The sequence below is a fragment of the Chanodichthys erythropterus genome, chromosome 13, assembly GCF_024489055.1.
Source record: "Chanodichthys erythropterus isolate Z2021 chromosome 13, ASM2448905v1, whole genome shotgun sequence".
In the NCBI taxonomy this organism is placed as follows: domain Eukaryota; kingdom Metazoa; phylum Chordata; class Actinopteri; order Cypriniformes; family Xenocyprididae; genus Chanodichthys; species Chanodichthys erythropterus.
In genome coordinates this window covers 45,991,064-46,018,727 of record NC_090233.1, presented here as the reverse complement: position 1 = coordinate 46,018,727, position 27,664 = coordinate 45,991,064, and the positions used below count along the sequence as shown (strand labels likewise).

The 27,664-nt window shown below is 37.6% G+C and overlaps 2 protein-coding genes across 7 annotated transcripts in view; one reads left to right on the top strand and one right to left on the bottom strand.

Annotated features, from left to right (window-relative positions):
- nr2f1a (nuclear receptor subfamily 2, group F, member 1a) overlaps positions 1-27,664 on the bottom strand; it is a 143,524-nt gene that overhangs the window by 68,041 nt on the left and 47,819 nt on the right. For all 3 annotated transcript variants that reach the window (XR_010896927.1, XR_010896928.1, XR_010896926.1), the window contains exon 4: positions 13,358-13,468. The gene's annotated coding sequence lies outside the window, so the exon portion shown is untranslated. The remainder of the gene's footprint in view (positions 1-13,357; positions 13,469-27,664) is intronic.
- arb2a (ARB2 cotranscriptional regulator A) overlaps positions 1-27,664 on the top strand; it is a 198,276-nt gene that overhangs the window by 146,841 nt on the left and 23,771 nt on the right. The window lies entirely within an intron of this gene.

Genomic DNA, 27,664 nt, shown 5'->3' with positions numbered 1-27,664 from the left:
CTGAAGTTAGTTTCCTTCGATACAAGCAGCAATAAGAATGCATGCTATAACAAAATAATGGGCAAAATAAAGGATTATTCCGGGTTCAATATCTACTACATTTGTTGCATAATATTGATTAACACAAAACGTAATTTCGACTCATTGAAATGTTTATGGTAAACTCACAAGGGAAGTGAATGGGGACATTATTTCTAATGTTAAAACTGTGTTAATTTAGATATAAAGCTAAATCGTCATTTTAAGGTTGTCATGGCAAAGGTAAAGTTGAAAAATTTGGAAAAGACTTTACATAGAAAAGATCAGCTATTTTTTTCCACACTAAAATCATGTTACAAAGTCACTTTTTGAAACGGTGAGCCCCATTTATTTCTATTATAAGTCTCTCACTATAGTCCAGATTATTGCTTTTTGAAGAAAATGACTTTAAATTGAAAATGAATTTTTGTGGTGATCAGCATTGTGCCACAAATGTTGTCATTTGATCTTAACTTGATTTGATTCCATAACATTCCTTTAAATATACTTTATATATTAAAATAAATCTATTTTAATATTCCTGCATTAAAAGCAGTTCACTTCTGCAAATTAGGCCAGTTATTATTATTAATTATACATTATTATTATTATTTATACATAAAGATTTTGGCCATTTTGTTTCCATTTAAATTAATGTGCTCTTTCTATTTGCATACATTCATACAAATACGTAGATCTGTAGTCATTCACCCTTCTATTTTACCAGAGAACCCATGAGAAAGTATCAAGTTGTTATCAATATACATATTGACTCTATATCACAGAGCAGCGACTCCCTGTGTTTCCTTTTTCTCAATTTCATGCTCTTTTTATAAGTCCCAATGGTGGAGCAGAATGAAAGTTTGATGGCGTTTTTGTGCAGTCGACTATAATTTTTCACGGCTGCTCTCCCTTGTTGGGGATCAGAAGACATGGCCTTCATTTTCTATTCCTCTTCAAACATGTCTTTTTCTATTCCTCTTTAAAGCCTAAACATCTTTGATCCGTTTGCTTCACGGAATGAGTGGCAGGGCCTGACCCACTTGGCTCTTGGCTTTATGTAATGAGCCCTCCGATTAAAGAACGCACCATGCAGGAACATTGTGCTGTAAAAGGAGTTTTATGTCATCTCATCCCACACTCATTGTCTCGCTCCTTACACCCTCGGAATTGTGTCAATCTCTAGATGGGATCACATAGCAAACAAGCGGGGAAGTTGTTGTATAAGTTGATGTCGCATAAGTGCACAGTTTGGTCGAAAACAAATATTGAAACAAATTTTGTGATTGCTATTCGAACTGTGATATAAATATTTAACATTTTCATATTGCTTATACTACTTAGATGTCAAGGCTAAAATCACATAAAACTCATGTTCATCAGCTTAAACAAGTGGTGTTTGACTACAAATTGCCTCAAAACTCAGATCTCTTTCAATTGAGCCAAAAGGGAGCTATTTGGATTTGAAGGTACATACTATATTTTTATTAATCAAATCATACTATTTTGAATACTAGGCCATATTGTAGTTCCTGTTTTATTTAGATGAATTGTGAAGCTGTAATAGGAGAGGAGATAGGAAGGCTTTTAATAGGAAGGCAGCAATAAAAGAGGATGGTGAATCTATCCTCTTTAACACTGCTTGTTGGATAAACAAGCCTCTCTGTCTATGCTGAACTTGTGCATTGCGTTAAGTACATTAACGCACCAAAATGTCGTCTGTCTGGCTTTGACAGCTTCCACGTCTTTACCACAGTTCAGAACCTTGACAGATCCTAGAAAATGACACCGGTTTCTTTGAATCCTAACCTCAGCTGATCACAACAGCTTTCCATGTTCTACTGTTGTGAGTGTCCACCAGATCACAGTCAGTTAGCATTGATCACCCTTCAACCAATCAATATATGCTTTTTTGTAGTTTAAGATGAATTTATCAGAGGTTTGAATCAACATACGTCTTTGTTGTTTACGTTTACAATTTGGAGAAAAAACCTTTTCGACTGTAAGCCGTGAATGGCGTGTTCGCTTCCCTTTCAAGGCAGAAATCAATATGCTGTGCGTGTGTCCCTATGGGAGAATGGAAGACATATTTTGTCTCTTTGTGTGTGTGACATATTGTACTGTCATAATGAGTCTATAGGGTAGACACATTTTATCCAAGCTATTGTGATTGAAGCCTTAGCTGCCGGAGGTAAAAAGCTTTCGCCGTCCTTTAACATTCCCAGTCTTTTCTTTTACAACAGCCCTACTCTCAGCTGTACTACTAACCATTTATTTATGTAATTATACACTCTAAAAAATGCTGGGTTAAAAACAATCCAAGTTGATTTGAAAATGGACAAACCCAGCAATTGGGTTGTTTTTACTTAACTCAACTATTGTTTAAAAATTACTGTATTGCTTAATTAACATTAACCCAAAGTATGTTGGAAATGAACATTTATTAATGTTAAACAATAAACATTTATTAAATTGCTTATTAATAAATGTATATTAATAAACTATTAAACTATTAAATTTATATTAATAAAATGTTAAAGCTTATTAATAAACATTCACATTTTGTCTATTATTGTTGTCTCTAATTGCATCTGGTTTTTAATTTCCCAACTATTTTGGGTTAATTTTAAGCTAGCCATATAGCAATTTTTAAATAAAAGTTGGTTTAAATAAAACTACCCAGCAGGTTGGGCAAACATTTAACCCAATCGCTGGGTTCGTCCATTTTCAACCCAACTGGGGTTGTTTTTAACCCAGCATTTTTTAGAGTGTACATTTTGTATAAAATAGGAACTTGTTGCTGAGCCTTATGGGTCAAGTTGGACATGTAGTTTTTGTATCCAGCTTGTATCCATTCTCATTTCCTCTCATCTCATTTTTTATCCATTCTCATTTCCTTTCTACTTTCACAAAATGTACAGCACATAAAGTAAATCTCACATAATTTATAGGGCAATATTAAATTTTGGATATTTTTCACTTGAACACATTTTTATGTCTACAAATTATTTGCTGTCTGTTTCCTATCCTCACATTCCATTTTTATTCATCATTCCTTAAAGTGTGGGATGAGCTAGTGCGAATAGAAATGAGTTCAACAGGGTTCAAAGAAAAATGGAACAAAGTTCTGCAACATCAACCATTTTATAATCACATTTTTATCCCAGACTTGACCATGAGGCCTTCTAGGTATTACTGCATACACTGTAAAACTCAAGTTCAGAATACTCAAAACATTTGAAGAAATGTGTTACCTTAAAACATTTACTTAAACTAAGTCATTTATTTAAGTTAGTAGAACCTTTTTTTTTATTATTATTATTATTATTATTATATATATTATTTATCTTTTTTCTTTTTTTTTTTTTTTTTTGTGACAATTGGGTCGTGGCCAATAGCCGTGGAAGTGGACCAAGGCCAGTGTGGTGCACAGGTGTCTCTCATTATCAATCACATCACCGGCCTTTGCTCCCACAGTTCTCAGCTTGGTTCCACTCATCGTAAAGTTAATTACATACAGTTGATTTGCATACACATCACATTCGTATTTTTTTTTTAATATTAGATTGCAAATAACACATGCTATTATAACTAAAGAGTCTGTCATTATATACTTGCATGTATATAATCCAAACAACATACAGTATATGTGGTCTTAAAAATGTTGCTGCCCATCCTCAACCTAACCTCAGGCTCTACTCTTCACCACAATAGTAACCCTACAAAACTAACATATGTCAGTCCCAACATAACACAACTTTAAACTCTAACTTATGTCTCCTTATGTTAATCTTGTGCAAAAACACACAAAATAACACTTGACATTTATTTATACAGTCTGACACAAAATATGCTGGGAATTAGAAATCTGCTGCAACTCAACTCAATTATATTAAGTTCAGCTTACTGCAGTGACATTTTGACTTCACACAACTTTATTCTATTAAGTACAATGGACTTTCATTAATATTTGAGTGAAACAAACTCATTTAATTAATTTCATTGTTTGGTTTTACAGTGTATTAGAGGCCAACATTTACCTCCCAACTACTGTTAACCAGTAAAGAGGGAATGTTGGCAGCGTCTTTTCTGTATTTGATTTTTGTTTTTAAATTCTGGTAGAGGATACGTGTTACACTGGAATGTGATTTATCTTCTTAATAAATCTTTTTTTCTCTTTGATTCTGTTTTTATATCATGATGAGTATGCCATTTGTAAACCATGTTTTTGTTAAAAGTGCTCATTAAACATTTGTATCTTTAAATGCATTATGAAACAGCACTTCAGGTAATAGCAGTTCAGAATTTCTAGAATGAATTGTATATAAAAAAGCTATTTTTGTTTGTGTTTTTGTTGTTTTTAACTGATATACAAAACATACTGAGTCAATGAGTTGAAAAGTCAACGAGTGACCACACTTGTTTAAACATATATCTTTCCTGGTACAGCCCAAGCTTCTTAACACAGAAGTGTACATCATATTAAACACCATGCGTTATCATGCAGTCAGACAGAGGTCAGCGACAGATTAGGACATGGATCTCATTGAGCCATATGGTGCATGCTATAGCTAAAGCAGAGGATTAAACCAAGACCCTTAACCCTGCAGATGGACAGCAATCACACATCTCCATTAATATAAAGCTCTAGCATTTTGTTTATGATTTATAAATGCTGCATTTCAACAAAATTTACATTTCAGGTTCCCAATCCTAGATTGTAGTTGTTTGAATTGTAAAGAGTTGTCCTGCCTTTGCCCTTTCAGTGAACGTTTTGGGGTTAATCAGGGTAAGATCTGATCATCAGATTGTTTCCTATTTTTTTCCTCAGGATTTGCTGCTAGTTAATCACAGAGCTGTGAGACACTATAGATGAGAGTATTCAAGCCATGGCTTGAGGGAAAGGATTAGGAGTTTGTCTCTCTAACATTGAACCTGTTACACATGAAAACAAACACTTCCATGGAAACAGAAGGGTGAGTGAAATGGAGAGAAAATAAACTGCATTGGACAGCAAATTACATACTCAATACAATTTGCTGCTCTGACGTGGTGTTGCTTGGTTATTGTCTCACAGTGCATATCAGCAAATATGAATTTGCTGCAGTGCATACAAACTGGCACTTAAAGGAACCGTTCACCCCCCCCCCCCCCCCAAAAAAAAAAAAAAAAATGACACAAAATAATGTACTTGTCGCTCTTTTCATTGTAATTAGGATGAACTGAAGTTTTCAATGCAGTAGCATGATGACAGCACTGTATCTCAAATCTTCTGAAGCCATTTGAAAGTTTAAAAAACAGACCGAAATTTAAGTTGCTATTTCTTGAAAAGCTTCCCCTCCAAAGTCAGCAGGAATGAAAATTCTGTAAAATAAATTCTAGAGAATATCTATTTTCTAAGCACATTTTATTGATCTTACTTTGATTCATTCAAATGTGCATCTGTTTATTTATTTATTTGACCTCATTATTTTTAATCAAAATAGTTTAACTTGATCTTCCAGCACAGGCTGAGGGTGAACCAACTCTGATTAGAATGTCATGAAATAGTTACATGTCACCTTACACATTCTTACACATCCCAGCATAAACTATCTTGTTTTTAAAGTGGTTATGTTCACAAACCACTATAATGTGAACAGGCAAGCATACTGTATGCGTGATTTGGCATGGCAGCCAGTTTGAATAATAAATAGCCTTACTATTGCCTTACCTAATGCAGCAAATCATGCGTTTTCTTCAAATTCGGAATGAATTATATATCGCTTAGAAAGCGTGCATAAAAGCGCTTCCTTTATATTCACTAAGCCAGTGGTTCCCAACCTTTTTTTCAAGAGACCCCTATTTTAACACTGAAAAATCTTAACGACCCCCATGACCCCCCCCCCATTCAAATACACCAGTATAGACATCAGCTTAATGTGACTGTCAGTTGTTTAAGTTTTTAATAACACCAGAATGCAAACAATTAACTGCAACTTGCAACTACTGAGTTTTTCCAACAACAGATTCCATTTATTTTCCTAAACCCGTTGAGCAAATAACAGCACATTTTAATCTGTTAGCGTAAATATCAAATCTATCCATTTCACTTATTACCTTAAACGTGTAACAACATGCAAGGGTTCACAATGACCGACTTTTGTTTTCAGCCTGTGCTTTTTAACTGATGAACAAACAGAAGCAAATTAAAATTTACTAACATGAATATCACTTATTCAGAGAATTAATGTATTTTTTGTTTTGCATTCTAAAAACTAAAAACATTCACCAATTAAAACACAACAATAACCACTGCATAATAAATATTTACATATTGTAAGTTATGTTTTTTCATGCCTTTTCTCTTGTTCCTGGTTGAATTAAAGCCCTTATTTAATTGTTTTAATGTGACTATTTAATGTGAAGTCTGGGCCTGCATATCCAGGGCTAGAGATTGTATATTAGGCATGATTTTCGTGACAGCCATACGAAAGTCATGGTGCACATCCAGCTTGTTGCGTGCCTTCGTTTTGATGGTTACCAGAGAACTAAAAGCAGTCTCGGACAGGTATGTTGTGGCGAATGGCAGGATGAGTCTGGTTGTAGCATGGTGCGCAAGCTTGGGTGCGACGTTAGGTCCTTTCACCAGCCAGAACCGTTTGTACCCGTGTTCATTGAAGAATCTCCTCAGAAGAGAATTAGACTTGATATCCAAGAGCTCGTCCTCCGCTTGTAAATACTCCACGTCCTCCTCCTGCGCAGTGAATGGATCCATTACCCATGCGCATTTAGCGACATGTTCATCAACATCCGAAAACCGTGACGTCATCTCTTTCTGTAGCCGTTCCATGTGAAGTATGAACTCCTTGCTCAAGGATTCAGGCAAATTTCCCCCGGTCTGTTTAAGAAGTGATGGAAAATGGTGTAGGTCTCGTTTCATCAGCTTATTCCTCCTAAAGTCCACTTTATGCACAAATGCGTCAATAATTTCCTTGCATTCCAGCACATTTGCATCCGCGCTCTGCATGCGCTTGTTTGTTTCATTATAGAGGCTGAAAATATCCGCCAAGTATGACGTTCTGATGAGAAATGCATCTGTCATTTCGTCAAACAGCTTCTGATTGTTCATTTTCAGGAACTCTTTTATTTTTTCTTTTAGTTCAATAAAACGAACCAACACTTGGCCTCTTGATAGCCAGCGCACTTCGGTATGAAGGAGGAGTGTCTGATGCACCTCATCTTCACACAGCTCCGCAAAGATTCGCTTGTTTACCGGGCGGGCTTTTATAAAGTTAACGATCTTTACAACTGTCTTCATTGTTTCATTAAGTTCATCAGAGAGGTGTTTGCTGGCCAAGGCTTGACGGTGTATCATACAGTGAAACACAAGACAGTAGGGTGCTTTTTCTTTCAAACGTGCATTGAAGCCCTTGTTTTTTCCCATCATTGAAGCAGCTCCATCAGTGCAGCATGCGACTAAATTATTATAGGGAATCTGATTCTTTGTGAAGTACGTGTCAATCGCGTGGAAAATATCTTCTCCTCGTGTTGTTGTAGACAAATTAGTCGACAAAAGTATGTCCTGCTTTAGTTCGGAGTCATCAACGTACTGCACATATGCAATGAGGACTGCTTCATCCGCCACAGTAGACGTTTCGTCAAGTTGGATGGAAAATGGGTGCATCTTTAACTTTTCAATCAGTGTGTTCTCAACATCATTTGCCATTCTGTCGATTCTGTGCTTTATTGTATTATTAGACAGAGGTACAGTTTTTAGTTTTGAAGCTGCCTGTGCCCCGCACATTATTTCTGCCATTTTTACACATGCGGGTTTGAGCAGAGTTTCCCCGATGGTGTGTGGCTTTTTTGATTGGGCAATTAAGAGAGCGCACTCGAAGGATGCAACCGTTGCCTGTCTATTTTCATTTCCAGCTCTTGTAAAAACATCTATTATGTTCTGGGGTCTATTTGACATAACAAGTTCTTTTTTCCTCAGGAAAAATTCTGTAGGTTTACCCACCGTCTGTGGGTGTTTGGTGCTCTGATGTCTCATTAGTTTGCAGGGCTTCATGCTTTCATTCGCTAGTCTCTCACCACAGATTACACACTCAATTCTCACCTTGTCCATCGCTTCAATGAAACCAAATTCAAGATAACTGTCTAAATAAGGCCTTGTTTTCTTTTTAGCGCATTCATTTTTATCTTCTCCTCGCCGCTTTGCCATATTTTCTCTTTGCCTCGTTTTTTTTTCGAAGTTACGTCTGTATCTTCCCACTCTCGCGATATGTTGCAAAATTCTCGGCGTTAAGGATTTTTTTTTTGTCATGTTTAATTTTTTTACATTTTTTTTTTTCAGAATTATTTTAATCAGAATTAATTTATCGTGCTCTTTAAAAAAAAAAAAAGATTGGCGACTGGCGACCCCTCGAAAATTATTAGCGACCCCTAGTGGGGGTCGCGACCCCAGGGTTGGGAACCACTGCACTAAGCTGTCATCTTAATTCAGCGCAATCTCACTAAGTTCTGCTAATCGATTAAGCTTACTGTACAGTGAATGTCTTATTTAGCCTACATAATATCTACTCTTTTTTTGTTACAAGTTAAATACAAGAAAAAAAAACACCAGCATTTTGAGTGGTGAGGGGATTCTAAATTAAACACGTCTGATTGGCCATTGCATTCAAGAAATCTTCAGATATGTGTGTGATTAGCAGTATTTCTCAGTTTCTCAAAAAAAAACTAATTAGTTTCGATTCTCGTCTTAAGAGCACAATCACCAAATCTGTTTATCAGTTTATGATGAGACTGAGAGTATTCGCAAGAGTGCAGAATTCAGTCAGAATTCAACAGAATCGTTTGTGATTGGTTATAATGTGCAATTCTATAAAACGTGTAAAGAATATAATACAACATGAGCAGATCTATATTTAATGCTGCAATTGACACTTTTCATTTAATTTTCATTTTCACTTTATTACTAGATTTAGTTTAAATGCACAGGTGCATTTTTGACCTAAGTCCCCGTTAATTTTTGACCCGTGGCCAGGGGAAGGCTAAGCCTTCCCCATTCTTACACATGTTCTGCCTATGTCTTCCGGTGAAATTACAGGACTTCTCCAGTTATTCTGTCTGCTTAAAGGGTTATTTCACCCAAAAATGAAAATGCTGTAATTAATTACTCACCCTAATGTCATTCCACACCCGTAAGACCTTCGTTCATCTTCCGAACACAAATTAAGATATTTTTGATAAAATCCGATGGCTCAGTGAGGCCTCCATTGACAGTTAATTTACACTTTCAAATGCCCAGAAAGGTATTTAAAACAGTTCATGTGAGTACAGCGGTTCAACCTTAATGTTTTGAAGCAACAAGGATACTTTTTGAGTGCCAGAAATCAAAATAACAGCTTTATTCAACAATATCTAGTGATGGGTGATTTCAAAACACTGCTTCATGAAGCTTCAAAGCTTTACAAATCTTTTGTTTCGGATCAGTGGTTCGGAGTGTCTATCAAACTGCCAAAGTCACGTTAAACCACTGAAATTCCTAAACGTTTCAAACACTTATGACGTAACGAAGCCTCGATTACTGAAATTTTATCAAATATTATCAAAAATATCTTTTTTTGATTTATCAAAAATGTGTTCAGAAGATGATACAAGGTCTTACGGGTGTGGAATGCAATTAATGACAGAATTTTCATTTTTGGGTGAACTAACCCTTTATTTATTTATTTATTTATTTATTTATTTTACAATCAACTGCAAGGTCACATTCAGATCTGCCTCCATCCAGTCATCAAGAGTCCTCGCTCCTCCTTTTTCTTTTTTTTCCCAATAATATGTACTGTATCTCTTGGATTTATGATACAGTACAGAAGAAAAGATATGTTGCTACTTTTGTTTCACCATGACTTGAACTCAAGAATTGTTGCAGCTAAATTACAGTCATTGTGTTGATTTGAGTGAATTAATCATTCAGGTCAGTTTTGTTAACTGAATCATCCATTTCTTTAGAAAGGAACAATTCATTCACAAATCTGATATCTTTACCTCATATTTTTAGAATTATGGTCATTTTATGAAGCCTTTGCATCTTTTAACATAGCCACAAGACATATTTTGCTTGAAAGCTCCATTCATTATAATTGCATGGAAACGACTAGCATATTATTGTTTTGTTATAGTATTTTTTTTTTTTTTTTTTGTCTTTCACTGATTTTTTTTTTTTTTTTTTTTTTTTTTTCCAGTTCTTTAAAAAAATGAATACAGTATTATGTCGAAGTGAACATCTTGCCCAGCCATCTTTGAGCTCTCCCAGCACAAAGTTAACATTGACAAATCTGTTGATCCACAGTGGGTTTGTTAGCACTCAGATGCACAGAAGACAGTGTGGGAGAACTCCTTATTATCAGCAGCAGTCTGCTTCTATCAGTCCATCAGCGCAAATAAATGGCTCACTGACGAGCCCCTGCCACGCCGCGCAACACAACTGTCAACATCTACTCACTCCTTTCTGACAGGGGCCCCATCTGAGGATATTAGACTTATTATTTCCATTTTTTTCCTTTCACATCCTCCTGCAACAGCTCTCCCCCTTTTGCCTCAGAAGAGATGTGCTATGAGTGTGTTTCATGCAACCAATTTATTACATTTGGAGACTAATGGGGCGCTTTGCTTTGACAGCTTTTGATAAGGGAGGGTGAGAAGTCTCTGCTTCTGCCGAGGGTTATGGGAACTGCAGGAGTCATGATAATTACTATCAAAGCAGCAGTAATGCACATAATAAAATACTCCGTTTGAGAACACAAATCAATTAATTAGGACCCGATGTGTCATCCCATGTTATGTTGTGGTGTTATTTTTTTAGACTGCTCTCTCCTTGTTTCATTTTTTATTTTTTTTATTTTTTTTTTAAAGATAACATTTAGAGCATCTAGTTAAATTTCAGCACATGTTTTGATGCGTGTGCAATTGTGGCGTGCACCAGCCCCACCTCCCCCACCGTCTGTGTGATCTTTTTTTTTTTTTTTTTTTTTTTTTTATAAAATTTGAATTTAATGAAATGCACATTTAATATGATTGTTATAGAAAACAGTGGGCGAGGGAAAAAATGCACAAGAATGCAATGAGAATATATTAAGAACGTACATAATTGCACATGATGATTAGAGAAGAAACATCCTTGAACGTCCTTCAGCTCCATAATCAGCCTCAAAATTAAAATATTTATTTGTTTCCCTTTTTGCTGGAAAAATAGGATATTATTTATATAATTATGTAAACAACGCTGAACGTTTTCCCCCCCTTTTCTTCAGCGAGCTGTAGAGCGCAGCAGTGACCTTGGCTCGTCTCCCACTCTTCGGCTTGACAGATAAAAACTTTATTAAGCGTCAGCGGGACGAGACGCAAACAGCCTGTGACACCCGTGTGCATTGAGTATTAGGGAAATATCGCAATTAGCGGCTGATTTCCTACAGCTAAAGCGCTGAGAAGAAGGGTAATAAGCAAGGTTTGTTTGTGGCCTGGAAAGCCATAATTATAAACTGCTTTGAGAGCGCTGCGCTCATTGTGCCTCGGCGTAATGAGATAGGCTGCACTGATCCCTCCATGATGCTATTAGCTGTAATCCCAAGTCTTCTCTTCCTCCCACACCCTACAGCCCTGCAGGGCCTGCTGCCACCCCAGGTGCCTCCTCTCAGACGCCGCCCTTTGGTGCGCCCTCCGACAAGCGCCGACACGGCTTGATTGTGAAGAGGCTTCAGCTGAAACATGTGAAATGCAAATGATGTCTGTTTTAGCACTCGCTCTTTTGTGATAAAAGGGTCCACAAGAAGGTCGAGTTAGACTCCGGCCCAGTTAGCTTCAAAGTATTCACTTGCGAATACTTGAAACATCTTTTTAATATATTTCGCAGCTTTATATCTGTGGGCTCGCGGTAACACACCTGTCAGTGTGTGATGTGTTAAAGCCTCTCTGTCCTGTGAGGAGTTGGCAGGAATGCGCTCTCCCTAGCTGTCTAATCGCAATGACCCCCAAATGGCCCACCTTATCACCTCTCCCTCTGAGAGGCAAACAGAGAGTGAGTGGAAAACATGGCCTTCGCTGCATGTGTTTGAGTGGGTTTAGGACTTATCTAATCAGCAGGGGGTTTGCTGTCCATCCCCTCATGCACAAGCACTCGCCATCCTGCTTCGGGTCCAACGTCGTATGTGTGTGCATGTCTAGGTAAACCTATGGGTAAGCTTGGCGAGGTTTCAGTAGCTGAATGTATTTGTGCGCTAAAGTCGTTCCAAACCTTTCTATGACTTTCTTTCTTCACTGGAACACAAAAGATGTCCATATAATGGAAATCACTGGGGTTTAATGGTGTTTTGAACCCTATTGACTTTCATTAACAGTTGGAACATTCTTCAAAATATCTTCTTTTATTTACTGTCCCTGTCCGTACGTTTTTCGCCATCTAACAATCGCTTATATCACATCAAACTGTGCAAATTATTATTATTGTTATACTTTGTTCTCAAATTGTTAATGTTTGTAAACATCAGCATTGCGTGACTATGTGTATTTGATGTGTTTTGGCGTTACCTTATAGCTTTAAAAGGCTATAAATGATCCATCAACTGCAGCATCCTCACATGATATAGCCTACTAGCTGGGACTTGTTCTTTATGCAAACAGACGTGATGTAATGACGCAAAGACGAATGGCTGCATGCTCGAACTGGAAACCTGCCAGTACCGCTCTAAATAGAAAACATTATTACAAGCTTACCGTTGTGAATCGGGCTAAGGTAAGGTGATAGTTTTGAACACTTGCTTATGTATTTGCTCAAAAATTGATTTTGCATAATTTTTAACCAAAAAAAAAAAAAAAAGTTACGGACAACAGCTTTAACTTTAATAAATGCTTACTATAAAAGAGCCCTATTGATTCATTTGAAGATGGAATCACTAACTTGGAAAACTCCAATTTCAAATCCATGGTGCTGTATAATCCATCCTTGTGTTGTTCTCCTAAACAAATGACTATACTGCACATCATGGCCAGCACAAAGGGAAACAATGGCTTTATCAAGTACGGTTTGAGAATGCCTTGCCCTTTCTAGAAGAGTAAGTGAGTCTGGCGCCAGCCTCTGCTTAAACGCCCAGGAAACATCGTAATGAGTTGTGCAGGGCTGCTATTGGTGGGTAATTAGTATAGCTTACATCGCAGATGAGAGAGTCAAATCTAGGTCAGAAAAAAGACTTCAAGGGTCTTAACAGGTTAAGGTTGGAGGCTAAACTCCCCCCTTTGCCTTTAATCGGATGCCATACCTAGGGAGATTTGCAGAGAATCAGAAATCCGCACTGACCTTTGGCCACAAAGTGTCGTTTCTGGTCACATGTCGGTTGGGCTCCTGCTGGAACCGACAGCAGCCTTGGGGCAGGGTGGGTCCTTCCAGGGACTTACACCTCAGCAGCTCCTGGACACAAATGGAATGCTACAGCTCTGAGGCTCTGTTTGGTAAGCCTGCCCTCTGTACAGCCCCATGTTCATTCAAACTCAGTCATTATGATTTTTTTTTTTTTTACTCAATGAATTGCGCGAGTTGATGAGTACTGAAAGTTATCCATGAGTTAGCAGTAGTTAGCTTTCACAATGACTCCAGTTGTAGATGAGGTGAAACAAAGGTCAGTTTTAAATGGAATTCACACAATGACCTTTGTTGTCCTTTGAATCCCCTAATATGATGATCTTTTTATTTTTATTTTTGAAATTATTTTTTGCATGAAGTGGACACGGTTACAAGCCGCATCCAACATTATATTTTGCCGCACCTTAAAAGTGTGAATTTTATTTATATATACACACATACACACACACACAAATATATAATGGCCATAATTATTTTAACTGCTATTCAGCTTTACTCTACATTATTTCCTTAAATATTTAAAATAATAATTATATAGGCTTAATGCCATCACTATATGAAATTCAGGAGTCAATAAATAACCCCACATAATAATAATAATAAACTTTTAACTTCCTAAATATTTAAAACAAAAAGTCTCGAGTCACTCAACAAAATTGAAAAAATGTTTGTGTACACCGAGACTTTAACCATGCATTTGCAATTTCTAGAAAAGTCAAATGGCCAAGTTGCCAAAGTGTTACCCACAAGTTTTTTGTTGTTTTTTCAGGTAACAAGTTAACAGGTTACTTTTTTCAAATAGTTGTATTTAACTTATTTACTGACAAACACAATTGAAGAAATAACCTGTAATAATGTAACTGTATAATGTAATCTTAACACCTTTGTTGTCTTATTGTAAAAGCTTTGGTTCTGTTTTAATGACATGAAAATAGTGTTATTATTATTATTATTATTATTATTATTATTATTATTATTATTATTATCTGTAACCCAGTGATGTTATTTTTTTAATACTTTTAAGTAATGTTACTCAAAAAAAGTTTTTTATGCTTTATCCCAAACAACAACACAATCTGAAATGAAATAACATGAGTCCTGAAATGAAATAACATGAGTCGATCTTCTGTTTTCAGTAAGCTTGTCAGTTGCTGTTGCTTGTCAGTTGCTGTTAGGGCCTCCCACTAGATCTCGCTTATTTAATCCCAAATTAAACTCTGATCTCCTCATCTGTGTGGTATTTTTGTGCACCATAACAGTGTTTCTTTGACCTCATTCACCTCTTCCATCTTTATCCATGCCTGCATTTTTTTTCTGGACAATGATATTACAGAGTTTAGGTCGTCATCTTCTTTTATGCCTTGCTACTGTAATCCTATTTTCTGTGTCATCTGGTGGTGTCAGCAGATGGTGGTCTGGGGAGGCAGTTTGACACCCAACTCACAGCTGTCTGGCCGGCCTGACAGGCCTCCTTTGTCTCTCAGTCATCACTCCAGAATGGCGCCTCTCCGCCTCATTGTGTCTCTATTTAACCCCCTCTCTTTTGGAGTGTTTCTACTAAAATGTGTGTAATATATGCAGTAACATAACTGCCAAAGTTCTCCAATCACAAATAGGAGCCTCTTTTATTTTCCCCCTTACGGTCTGTATGTTTTTTTTTTTGTTTTTTTTTCTTTTTTTTTTTTGCGTCATGGATTGCCGTCCCTCTCTATTTCTCTCTGTGGCTCACCCTCATTTTCTCCCTGTGTGTTAATGAAAATGTTAGAGTTCGATAGAAAGAAAGAGAGAGGGCTCAGTACGGCCCCCTGCAGAATCCCGCTCTCTGGCTTGCTTCCATGCCCATGGTCGCTTGGCTTTACTTAGTTCCAGCTCAGTGCCTGCGGCAGGCTGAACAAGCTCAGCTTTAGATTGACCCCATGGCCCAGGGCCACTCCTACCTCATTCCTATGATTATCTTTGATATTCTTTTTCTCTCCCTCTTTTTTATCTTCTCTTTTTGTTGCCATTCCCTCCCCCTCCTGAAATATCTTTATAACACTTCATTACAGAATTAATTTGTCAAGTGAACACTATAGAGATGGTGGGCAAAAGAGACTTGAGAACGAGACAGATAACTGTGCATTCTCAGCAGGTTTGTGAGAAAAAACATTCATATAGAAGGAAGGGAGGGTGGGGGTTTCAAAATCACTATTGAATTTAAATAGTGTCACCTATTTTCTCACCTTCAAATAAGAAACTGATGAGAAATGTTCTCATCCTCATATTTGTGGATCACTTTGTAATCTCACGTATCATCTGTTTAAAAATCATTATCCCTAATTTGAGCTACATTAGTTTAATTTAATTTCATTACTTGTGTATTGAATTGCCTTGTTGGTCTGGTTCTATTTATTTTATTTAATTTTTTTCCTCATATTTAACTGTTGCTTTAACAAATGTCTCATTTATTATTGATTCTGAATCTGAATTCATATACACCTACCAATATGCTGTGGGGGTCAGTGCAAAAGGTCATCTATCTTGAGGCATTTCAGGAGCTCAGAGAAGTACTTTTTTTTTTCAAATGAACCACTATAGTACCTCTAATTGATATCAGTTGACTTGTAAATCAGCACTAGGAAACTTTTGACCTGTATATTTATGGCCACTTCTCTTAAAATATAGTTTGCAAAAACCAGATGAAATAGCATGTAAGGAACATACTTTTTTCATATTATATCTAATATCTAAATTATTTTCTGTTGTCATTGAAGCATTTTTATTTTTTTTTTTTATTTTTTTACTACCATCTAGCTAGTATTTAGACACACATCCGTATTTGGTTATGTATACTGAAAATGATAATAATGAAGTGGATAATAGTACTCATACCCTTGCAAATTTAATGCGGTAAGCATAAATTTAATTAGATTTAGAATTAATTAAATAAAAACTAACGTGGTTACAGCAACAATCCTGTATGTGTTTACCACAGGGGAAAAAAAATGTAATGTTAGTGTTACACATTATAAGACTGACAACATTGTAATATACTGTGTATGTCAGATTCTGTGATGTTTGTTATAAGTTTATTTAAATGAGTTTGTAAAAGATAAGTTAAAGACTGACCATGCATTCAAAAAAAATCTAAAATTTATGTATTTGAATTGCATATAAAATTTCCACCAATTTGGATTACACCGTTTTAACATAAAAAAATAATAATATAATAATAATATGGCTTTCAAATATAATGTTAAATGACTATAATTACTAATTTTATCCTCCCCCAAAATTCATTTAATAGATTGGTATTGATACTTGCCTTGATAGTTCTTGCCATCAGATCCAAAAGAATCTGGATGACATACACAAGCAAAAGGAGTGTTCCTTTCATATACAGTGGTCGATTCAGTGTTCAGTTTGTTTGTTGACTCATGCGGTGAGCTTTCTTTAGGTCTGTTTGCTTATGTACACGTGTGTGTGTGTGTGTGTGTGTGTGTGTGTGTGTGTGTGTGTGTGTGTGTGTGTGTGTGTGTGTGTGTGTGTGTGTGTGTGTGTGTGCGTGTGCGTGTTCGTGTGTGTGTGTTTAATTGCTCAGGTTCCAGTCGTCAGACAGCTTGTCCGTGCACTGAGTGAACTGTCCCAGACATGCTGTGTGAGGTGTTTGTCTGTTGTGCACAGACAATCAATACTCTCCCATTTAAAGAAGTCTAAGGTCAGGCCTCTGCACTGATAATGTGAATTGTTTTGTTAGATAGTCAAAGGTCAGATAATAATTATTTTTTTTCCAACCGCTTCCCGTCTGGAATTGATCAGTTTCATCTCCTGGTGGGGACGACCACTGCCATCAGCTAACTTATCTTAACTTACTGCACATCTTACTGTAGGCTATTTCAGTTTTGTTGATAAAAGCTACATTTTCTTGAGGTACATATGTACATTGTAGTGTGGCTGTACTGTATATGCCTGTTTCCTTTACTGTGACCACTTTTTACAATGTAGAAGATTTTTTACAGGAGTTTTATTATTATTTTTTATGAACAATCTCGTCTTTTTTTATGGAAATTGCATTTTAAACAATAGAATGCCAGACTTGTTTTTTTTTTTTTTTTGTGTGTGTGTGTTTGATGAGGCTAATTTCATAGCTGGCATTTTATGTATAAATTCACACAATTAAATATGTTCACAGGTTTTCATTATTTGTAAATTAAAACAAAGAAAAGCTCTAATGGAAATGTTTTCTTGAAGTCTTATATTTGATCTCATCTCAAGCTCTCCAATGACAAATAAGTCTCATTGTGTTTCATAAATGTTTGAAACCCTATTAGGCACAAATATTTTTTTAGTTTTGATCAATTATGTCTGAGGGACAGTTGTCATGTGGCTTAAATGTGGTATAAATCATTTTCACAAAATAAATATTGAAGGATTTTATTTCACTCTTTCTTTAATGTCTTACAATAAATGTTCATAGTTTAAGAACAAAGACTTTTATGTAGATATTAATTTAAAACAAATAATTTGAAAAGTAAAAAAAAAATAATTATGAAGGCACGTTAAAAAGTTTTAGTGTGACCTTCATATAACAAAAAGAAAAATGTTCTGTTTTCAGTAAAATTAATCTCTAATAATAAGCGGTCATAATTAAAGAAGCACCATAAGTTTTTGTATCCATATGTACAGAACAAATTTGGCGTTCTTGTGTTTTGTATATGTTTGTAAGTTGGCCCTATAAGTTGTGGGTTTGTTGTGATGTACGTGTGTGATCGTCTATGTGTGAAATAATGGTTAGGGGTGATGAGGTCTCACTCAACGCAGTCTCAGTGTAAGAGAGTCCTGAGCTACGCTTCATCATTAAACCATTAGTGCTCCACACAGGTGGCTGTTTGTTTATCCACATAATCAAAACCAGACAGAAAAGCAAATAGCGAGAGAGTCTTTGGTAGTGTTGTGTCTGCTGCTGTGTTACACAGACGATAACAAAAAACATCTAAAAAGACAGTTGTATTTGTTAAAGTTGTGTTTGGTGAGGCATCTGCACTGACAGGGTTTTATATAGGCATCTACATACACTGTGTATTGAATAAATGTCATTTAAAATAGTATATAATTTAATAATTTCATTTTTAATATAATAACATAATAATTGACAGCATTTCAAGTAGGAAGTATTGTGTATGCACAGTGTATTTATGTAGGTTTATAAAGTTTATAGGTTCCCATCTGTTACTCTGTGGTTTATATGATTTGCCTGGATAGGACGAAATTAACATTTGTAAATGTTGTTGGTTGTTTTAATTGCTTCAGGCATCATGGATCATGGATGGTTTCTTTATGTATGCTTTAGTTTTCATGCATACCAGCTGTTTGAAAATATTATTACAATATGCTATGCATATAAAGCATTTCATATATTGCATATATGTGACTCTGGACCACAAAACCAGTCATAAGTCGCACGGGTATATTTGTAGCAATAGCTAACAATACATTGTATATTGTGTCAAAATTATCGATTTTTCATTTATGCCAAAAATCATTAGGATATTAAGTAAAGATCATGTTCCATGAAGATATTTTGTAAATGAACTACCGTAAATATATCAAAAATGTATATTTGAGAGTGGATATGCATTGCTAAGGATTTCATTTGGACAACTTTAAAGGCGATTTTCTCAGTATTTTCTTTTTTTTTTTTTTTTTTTTGTGCACCTTCAGATTCCAGATGCCAAATATTGTCCTATCTTAACAAACCATACATCAATGGAAAACTTATTTATTCAGCTTTCAGATTATGTATAAATCTCAATTAAAAAAAAAAAAAAAGAAGAAGACCCTTATGACTGGTTTTGTGGTCCAGGGTCACATATAGCACATATTAGAATTCTTCTATGGCATGTTTGTTTTCCTGTACCCTCCTTAAAAATGGGAAGACTTTAGGGAGGCAAGCTAATATTATACAATCTATAATTGTATTTTTTTTCCCTTCAAACAACAAAAACACCAAGAATTCATATTTAGTAGCAAAAAAAAAAAAAAAAAATGAAAACCAATTGTCCTGTTCAATAATTCTAGCGTTCGGCTTTGTATATTTTCAAGGGTTAATGAATGGCAATTTTATTGATCTTTATGGGAAATGTTTGTATGATACAGGAATCGTTTAAGGGGTGTTGGTGGGGAACGGCAGTGCTCGCCGTTAGCCTAGACTCTCCAAGGGGCATAGAAGAATCAAAATTGCATATTGACAAAAGGGCTCGGGTGAGTGAACCCCGGCAGCTTGAAATAAACTCATGCGGCGTAGTCATTACTGCTGGCTACCGTGGTCTCCCTCAACCTTGAGCCAGTCGATAAGCTATTATAACCATGCAAATTGTGGCCAAATCAAAGACCTGACATATTGGAATTATGGTCTCCCTCAGCCACTGCCTTATACATCATTATCAGACCACTGACAACAATATGCAATATGCTTACTGTTGTTTCCTCTGTACTTTTTCATTAGGGCTAAAAGGACTGTAGTAAAATGAAAATAAATGTCTTTATGGAAGCCAGCCATAGTCCTTTTGCTCGCAGAGGGCAAGACCAGGTGCCAAGTCATCTCGGTCAGGGCAGATACCTCAGCGGTTGGAATGATGTAACATGGTGTAAAAACTATGTAAACACCCCAGTGTCCGTGTCCTTGAGAATGTCAATAGGTACGCATTAGCGTACAGAGAGAGTCGTGGGTCAGGTTGGGCAAAGCGCCACTGATTTGACAGCGTAACCTGCTGTGTGTGAGGGTCCATAGCCTCTGGTCTTCATACATTTTCAGAGCCTGGGGTCGTTATAAGTGTCATCCGTTGGTCTAGAGGTTGTTTAAAGATTACCAACACCATCATTTTGTATTCTCCAGGGGTTGTTTTCAAGAAAATGCAGAACTCTGTTTTTCATATTGCCTCATTTCCTCAATCATACCTGCTTGGAGTACATTTAAGCACATTAATCAAAGTTTACGGATGACTGATCATTTGTTTAGTATGACTTCCTTTCACAGTTGCCCAGCTCTTGAATGGCTGCTTTGATTTACGAAACCTTCCAGTGTATTAAGTGGATTTAGAGGTGACAGCGTATTGATTTGTTTCCACTGTCAGCTTGCTTTTTTTGAGGCGCCCAGCAGAGCTCATGGTTCAACCTGCAGCTAGGTGGGCTTCGATTCTCCAGGCTCTCGGCATTCTGAAATACCCGAATTTGTTCCACCAAGGTTTCCGATCGCTCGCAGATGGGCAGCGATTAATCAGAGAGGTAACTGTGAAGTAGTTTGCAATTAGACGGCAAAGCTCTGAAGCATGCTAATTGAATCAGAAAATTAGAGCGACTGCGCAGTAATTGGCCAGTTCCCATGCAGCAGGTGCCAGCCCACTCGACTGTGGAACAAGGTATTTAAGTCACATTAGCCAGAGTAAAAATATTCCTTGATATGGAACAGTTAGATTTTCTGCTCGTTTTCACCGACTATGTCACCGTTGGCGAACCAAGCCGCCTCGCGGCGCAATTACGACAAGCACCGCCGCACAGGAAATCGACTTTCCACAATCCGCCTCCTCTCCTGGAAGAAGTGGGAGAGAGAAAAAACAGCGTGACAGGAAGTCGCAACTCATTAGCAGTGGCTGCAGCAGCGTGAGGGAGCTTGGATTTACCAGTATGCCCCTTTTTTTTACACCACCTGAGCTGAGAGGGAGGCTAGTTGATGCCATCTGTGTGTTTATGTGGTTTTCCTTATGTACAAGAGACTGGCAACAGAATTGCTTTTTTTCCCCATCAGTTAACATTTACAAAGCCTGTAACGGTTGTGATTGACAATTGTGAGAAATGTGATGATCCTGTATGTTTGAGAAATGCCTGTAGTCTCAATATGAACTCTATAACACCTAAGCCATATCTATCAGATCTACATAACGCCTCTTGCTTTCTGTGGTTTAGATACCAATGCATCATTTATTACTGATACGGCCTGTGAAACTTGAATGGCTCATAGGTGTTGCTTATCTTCCTGTATCTGTATGTGCGTTGTGCAGAGGAAAAGCTCAGTCTCTTTCACTACCACCACCACCATCTCCCCCTCATCCTGGCGGCGTTGGCAAACATGACAATCTGAGGTGAATTAAAAATTGATCACTTTGCCACAAGTCTTGGTTTGTGCGCTACCAAGAAGTTCCTTTGTTATGGTGAAATGACAGAGTGAGTGAGGAAGAGAAAGAGGAGGAAAATCCCCTGGCGGAAGCGAGCAGAACTTTAAACCCTGCTGGGTGCCAGTCCTGTTTGTGAGAAGAGCCCTGAGTTTGACTTCTGATTCTCTCTCTCTCTCTCTTGCTCGCCAGTTTCCCGGCTTCCTCAGCATGCAGGGCTTGCTCTTTCCCCCCTCTTTGATATCTTCATCTGCTCTGCCAAACCAACGGGTTGGCTGGCATGTGAACTCTCGACGAAAGTGGATTATTCTCGCTGCCTCTCACCCTAAATGACTTATTTAAAACAAAACATTCGCCTCACTACATGGAAAGGTTATTACTGATTTAATGGCATATAGGGAAATTTTATATGAGGGAATTTAGATTTGCATGTTTTTTTAGATGCTTTCTTACTAAGCATATTGTGCTGTTGTTTGCAATTTTGTGTATTATCAAAATAGTGAGTGTTTTTGTTGAAAAAGCAGGTAGTCCCACCCCAAACTATTGTCATTGGTTGAGCCTGATGCTAAGTAAGCCTTATTTATTAATATTACCCTTTTAATATGATTTAATACATTCAACAGAAAGAGTCTTGAATGCATCCTACTGTTAATCAATGATACAAATACCGCAGCACTTGAAGACAAGGACTATCATGAGATCATTCAATAAGTAATGAGCTGAGAGCTTTATCTCCTGCGGTCTTGTTGGACTATCAATGTGATCAAGGAACGAAAAAAGTTGTGAAGGTCATGTCTGCTCTTTCGCCCTGAAAACCAGGACTGACCCACAGTGCATCCAAGAAGAACCTAAGACTGGTATTCAGAAATGAGCCAGAGTAGTCCTTTACTTTTGGTATTGATTGTAAATATTGGAAGTTAGCTATATCAGGCTTTATATTTTGTTGTTCATATTGGGCAGAAAACCCATATTTTACCCAGCTTTCATTGTAACAATGATTAGAGTTTCATGCTAAGTCAGCTTAGTCAATGTTAATGGTGGTAAATGAGTTGGCACTAGAGCAGGAGCATTAGCACTTTTCAAATTAAATTGAACAGCCTTGTTGCTGGAGATGCTAATATAGCAGAACATTGTGCACTAACTTCAGACACTCAACACTGCACTGCTGCCACCAAGTTGTCTTCGGGCTAATAAAGGATTGTTTAGCATAAAGTAAGGGTATAGTGGCCTGGCATCGAGCTGTCTCCAGTTAAGGGGCAATTTAGGCCACGGACCATCTGATAGAGAGACCCCTTGCACTGGAAGTGGAGTATATCTTACCTGCATCACTAATGCAATTAGTCATCATGGTTGACTTGTTACATCAGGTTCTGTATTCATGGAAAAGGAGATATCTTGTCCTTAAGTCACACTGTAGGGACAGTAGAGATGTGGGGTAAAGTGTCTGAGCGCAGGTCAAGTTAAGCAGGATGGATGCTTTGCTCTGCATCGATAACACGTAACCCAATTAGCTTTGCTGCACTCACATTGGTGGTGAAATGACTCAATGGAAAGTGATGCCATTGTTGGGGTCATTGTGAAAATGTACAAGTTTTTGTTGTGTCAAAGTGCTTGCCTGTCTCTGTTGCATTAAGTATATTAACATGGACCCTGTTATGGCTGCAAGATTAATCAAAATAAAAGCAAAAGTGTTATATGGCTTAGTGATTTAAATAAATATATATACACTGCATGTTTCGGAGTGAAGTGCAGCAATGTGTTCTTTTATACATGAGCAGCTCATGATAATGTTTTCAGTGTCCCAACACATTCACAATCAAACTTACTCTACACTAACTCAACTCTGCATCGGCTCTGAATTTGGGCTGCTTATTTCCTGCATTTGGGAATGAAAAATGTGCCAAACTTGTAGTGAAACTTATTCTTTTTTAAACCACATTCACATTTTTTTTTTTTTTTTTTATTTATTTCCCAAATCATGCATCCCTTGTTTACTTTCTTAATGTACTTATTACTTGTTATTGTGGACGATGCGTATTGCACTTTATTTCAAGCTTGTGTTCATAATTTTAATCAAAATGAAGTAATTTGCCCTTATTCTGAAAATAATTTCCTTTTCAGTTGATGTCATATGTTATTTTTCAATTTCTTAATTTCCCTCTATGTTAGAGCCCACTTCTTTACAATTACATAAATTATTGGTTAATAAAATCAAGTCCTTTCCTACATTTCCATCAGATTATAAAAGCAAAATAGGTTGTTGACTTTTCATTGATTACTGTTTTACCCAGAAATACATCAGATTACGAAAACTAACTGTTTGAACTGGATTTGAGCTGTTTTGTGACATTATCATAAAGCATTTTGATTCTTTGTGACACTTCACACTACAGATGACCACACAGATCACAAGTGCCTTTTAACTGTCAGTGTGCTGCTGTAATCCACTGTAAACAACCAATTCCCCCTGCACAGAGCGGGTGCAAGCTGCTTAGTTTTGTGGCTAAATCTCGGCCGCAACCACGCTCATTTCCAAAAAGCCTCCAGCAGTCCGAGCGGTTGGCCAGCAGGTGCATCCATGCATCCCAGCTTTTGCCTAATTCCATCTGGACCTAGAAAACAGGCGACTCCCCGCCCTCATCTCTGGGACAGTAGTCCAGGGTCATGGGCGGTGCCAAAGGTGCGTGTGAGTGACGTGGCACACTGGCTGACCCTGGCTCTTGGCAGGGCTGCAGATTTAATGGGATTAGCTGGCTAATGCAGACTATGTTTCTGTTCCTTGCGCCTAGGCCTTTTTTAGCCCCAACTCCCGGGGTTGTGCCAACGTTCACAGGTCGAGGGCAGGACAATAGAGCAGCCAGATAGGATGGGATGGGCTATGTTACAGCACGAGGTTGCCAGGGATGCTCTGGGTGGTGTTGAGCACTCAGGTATGGGCGCAATGGGCTGCCAAGTTCTCAGCCTATCGCGACCTGAAGAATATTGAGTCGCCTGAATGCGGGAGTTTCTAATTACCGTAGATAAGTGGAGCCTAATTGTAACCTTACACACTCTTTATATTGATAGTCATCCATTAAGAGTGTAATCAATGTACGGCTGGTCTCCTCCCTTCACAGCGCTCCGGAACGGTTCCATGTTCCCATGTGTTGCTCAGATTGGCTTTGGTAATTGCTCAGGCAAGCATGTGGTGCAAATCTGCTCTCTGTACAGAATGGTGCAAAGCCACCGTAGACTTTGGTTGAACTCTGTCTCAACTGTCTCTTTTCCTTTCCTTAAAGCCACGGCATAGCCTTTTAACCTTTCTTTGGGTCCTAGTCCTTTGTCTAGTGCGGCACATTATAATGTACACCGCCGTTTGTTGCTGATGCCGCTGTCCAGGTCTATGACAACAGGTTTGGGTTTGAATGGCACAGGTGTGCTCCGCCTGATCCCAGGTCAGCGCTCGTCGGCGGTTTTGACAGCCCCTCCGCATGCACTAGTGCACAGGTGCATGCAGCAAACACCTGTGCGCCTGTGGCCCGGGGACACAGACGGGCTAGATTTCCACTAGCGTAACTGAAATCAGAGGAGGTTTGTGGGGATGCGGAGGGCCTCCCTGCTGTTACCTTTTTCTCCCAGCAGGCATGTTGTGACCGCCACACACACAGAAAGCACTCTTCTTCCATGTAAATATGCACTCGCTCACTCAGACATACATGATCACATTGCCCGACCACGATTATGTTACCTGGTTGTGTCATTGCACTCTTTTGTGTACATGTCGATCCGCCGTTTCTCCCAGACATCAAATCCTGTTTGTTCTTGCGTCCTGTCTCTTGCGCTTTCTCTCTCTGGGAATGCATGCGAAGAGATTTGTCAGCATGAGAACATGCCATCGGCCAGCCAAAAATAATATTTAAACATTTAAATTACGTTTATTGTAAGCCCACTCGCTTTCACTGGGCTACCGCGATGAAATACAGACGGCAAGTAGATATTAAGTGGATTTGTGTTCTTTGCGCTAATCACTCTCTCTCTCTCTCTCTGTCATCCACCTCTTTTTACTTTCAGAAACAGCGGTATTCCAGTGGCAGGAAGCTGTACTTAGCAAATACGCTCGTCTGCGTTTGAAAGGTCATGAGCATTTTCAATGTTGTTCATTTTCACTGAAGTTGGCTCACGCCTTTAACTCCACGTCTCTCCGCCAACACAAAGAGATGACACGTTTATCATCGCTCTCTCTTAGTTATTCATGGATCTGTCTCTGTTCATCCTCGACAGAGAGCATGATGGAGATCTCAGAAGAGTAAAGCGGGCTTGTCAGTTTTATTTGCTTCTGCTGTAGTCAAGGTGTCAGGTTTTCGGACTTTATACATGACTAATTTTCAGACAGGATGAGATTTCACTGCTGAAGATTTTTCTTCTTGGCAATGCAAGTGGGCGTTTGTTTGAATGTGTCAGTTGTGGTATTGGGGCATCTTTTGGCTTTTTGCATAGTGTGACAGTTTTGATATTGCTGCTGTCAGACTTGACCTTGTGTTCCTTGCACTCTCATTCATAGTACAGTAGGGCTGTTAGTTTAGTACAATTGTAAAATAGACTATTGGCCAGTGGCTAATCGTCAATGATTTGTAAATTAAACAAACAATGATATTATGTGTAATTATGCTGCATTCACGCCATCGTGTAATTACCGTAATCTTGAGATGACAACATATGACGTTATATCCGGAGCTGTTCACGTCCTCAGACAGGGAATTATGCGTTTCTATGGCACCACTATCGGTGCCTAAATTAATCTACAGTGGTCAGGTGGTACACGTGGGATCTTTCAGAAAACTCCAAGCTTACAAACTGCAATTACGAGCTCGGAGTAATTTTATGTGCATTATAATTAATTTTATACATTTATTTTTTTATTATTTATTATTGCGTTTTAATTAAAAACATAAAAAAACCATTAATTTTATTTTATTAAATTATTATTATTTTTTTTTATTTTTTTTTTTATTATTACTATTATTATTATTTTTTTTTTTTTTAGAGAGCCCTAATTTATAAGTAACCTATGTGATTGTGAGACAGCGGGTACACAAACATATGCAAAGAATTGACATCTTTTTCTGCATACAAATTTAGATGATTTTTCATTTTGAAAGAAGTTTCATTTTGTCAGTTTTGTATGAATAAAATGCAAATTTCAATTAATAAGAGACTTGGTTTTAGTTTCACAGATATTTAATGATCTGGAGTAGATTTTTATCCAAAATGTATTATAAATATATTATCAAAACAAGATGTTCTGAAGTATCATATCGTTTTTCCTAATTGTTGCATGGGTCTGAAATAAGTGTGCCTGTTTAAACTTTAGCGTGAGCATCCTTTTAGCTCCCTCACTTTAGAAGAACACACACACACACACGCCTCTCGGCCACATGACCACACAAAGCACTCTGTCTTGTTAAACCATCATCTTACCCCAAATCTAAAAACACTCTCTCTCCTCCATCAGTACCATCAGCACCTCCATTAAGGAGACAGGAGAAATCAATATCTCACCATCAGGCTCAAATGTTAACAAACTTTATATTTACCATTTACCTTTGGCACACAATCCATTTATCTGTCTCTCTCCAGTTTATGATGGAGAGCATCAAATACACTCTACAGATCAACAAGGTGATTAAATAGGTTCATTCAAACACACCTGTCCTTATTCACCATGAAGCTGAGTGATGTCCCGAACGCTCACCAAATTGCTGTTTACTCTAACAACCGATAGTGGAAAAAGCCATTAACTGAAGATCCCTTTTCCAGCCATTGCACCACAACGGCCCTTTGTAAGGGCTATTCGCTGAGTGCATTTTATCATTTAATAAAAAAAGGCAATAATCGAAGCTTATGGAATACCTTAACAGTTTCTGGGCTTAAAAATCACAGGCTGCTTTTTATCTCTTGGTTTGTTTGTTACAGTTTGATTCACTTTAACGATGCAAAACCTTCAGAAAAGTATGACAAATAAACTCTCAAACTTGCTGAGAAAGGACAGTTGTACCATCAGCTCACCATTACTGTTTGTGCCCCTAAAATAGCGATGCAGCACCACAAGAAGACACAC